General features: G+C 41.5%; 1 protein-coding gene across 1 annotated transcript in view; it reads left to right on the top strand.

The window, feature by feature from the left end:
- pdcd11 (programmed cell death 11) overlaps nucleotides 1-1,819 on the top strand; it is a 105,702-nt gene that overhangs the window by 32,076 nt on the left and 71,807 nt on the right. The window lies entirely within an intron of this gene.

Below are 1,819 nucleotides of genomic sequence, written 5' to 3'. Positions count from 1 at the left end.
GTGTATCACCGGGAGGAGGGGCTAGATCCGGTCTCGGCACAGACACGTGACACCACGGCTCCTATCAGTTGATTATGTCAAACTACTCAATTGTATCCTCTTGCAGGAAGTGATTTGCATTTAGTAGATTTGCAACATCGGAAGGGGAAAACTACCTATCATAACGTCACTGACTTTCTTTGTGTGTGTGTGTGTGTGTGTGTGTGTGTGTGTGTGTGTGTGTGTGTGTGTGCGTGTATTAAAAGCAAACAGCCAATAAAATGCTATTTCAATGTTCTTACAAAATGCACTTAAGCTCAGGGGACCAGTGAAGATTTGAAGAAAAAGTTCAAAGTATCCATTTCTACCACTTATCCTGTTAAGGGTGGTGGTGGTGGTGGTGGTGGGGGGGGGGGGGGTGTCTGCAGCCTATCTCAGCTGCCTTCAGGCGAGAGGCTAGGTTCATCCTGGACAGGTCACCAGTCCATCGCAGGGCCAACAAATACAGACAGACAACCATTCACACTCACAGTCACACTCACAGTCACACCTACAGTCAATTTAGAGTGTCAATCAGCCTCGTCCTCTCTTGATGTCTTTGGACTGTGGGAGGAAGCTGGAGTACCAGAGAGAACCCACGCAGGAACAGGGAGAACATGGAGACTCACACAGGAAGATCCCGTGCTGGAGCCAGGGCTCAAACATGGGACCCTCTTACCTGCTGATTACTGCACCACCATGTCGCCGAAGTTTGAAGTCAATGCATAAATGAAGGATTTATATTTGTTGGCTTCATTTTGTACGCATCCAGAGGAATATTAGTGCACTGTGTAGAAGATTATTCAGAATGCAGTCCTGTCATGGGTAGCTCTGAAATCATCAATTGACTCTGAGGTTACCACTTCAGGATTTTGGCTACCTTTTCAGGGTATGGAGCCTCTGATCTTTAAGTATTACCAGGGTTGGTCAAACTTTTCCTCTTGATGGGCCAAAACTCAAAGTTGTGGGCCATGGGCCAAACGCAACACATTCCATTTATCACCATCTCTTGATTGTTTTTCTTGCTTCACTCACATCAACCTGATGTTCTGCACAGTGTCACTCTGCTGCCTGGTCAAATCACCACAAAAATGACTAATTATCTGGTTTCCTACAGATTTAAAGAGCATTTGAACCTCTCAAAAACAAACAAAAAACAAACAAACAGTATGAACAGGGATCTAAGGACTTTTATTTGTCATTTTTATATTATCAGACGTACGATGATGATGATGTTGATAATTACTTATTTATTACAAATGAGGGGCCAAATCAAGCCTTATGGAGGCCCAAATTTGTTCCCCTGGTGCCACTTTGGCTATCCCTATTTTAAAATTGTCTGTTCTGGAAGATGAAAATGTAGCTGATGTTTTTTTTTTCAGCCTTTGAATATGAAGGCCTGTGCTGTAATGACACAATATTTCATGTTTATATGATTGCATGGTACCACACCATTCAGTCAAATGAAGTTTATATTTTCTTTTTTCAAATAAATCTGTTGCATATATATTGGTCAACAATTCAAACAAGAACTTTTTCCATCATCAGTAAGTGGTCAGGCACAATGGGGATTGTAACTTCTAAAACTGGGTCAAATTTAATTCAGTAAATCTTTTTGAAATTGTTGCGCTCTCATAAAATGCTTAATATCACTGAATATAGACCACCAAGCATCAGAAACAAAGGAAGGTACTACCCTCAGGTAGTGTAGCATTTTTAAGTACATTGTCCTTTAAGTATCTGTGTAAACATTAACAGACCGACTTGGAGGTCAAATTAAGATCATTGGTACCACTTTCCA

This window comes from Aulostomus chinensis, chromosome 8, assembly GCF_037954235.1.
Source record: "Aulostomus chinensis isolate RoL2024-O1b breed Wild chromosome 8, RoL_Achi_v1.0, whole genome shotgun sequence".
NCBI lineage: Eukaryota > Metazoa > Chordata > Actinopteri > Syngnathiformes > Aulostomidae > Aulostomus > Aulostomus chinensis.
Note: the sequence above shows the minus strand (reverse complement) of the source record. Positions and strands in the feature narration are given on the sequence as shown.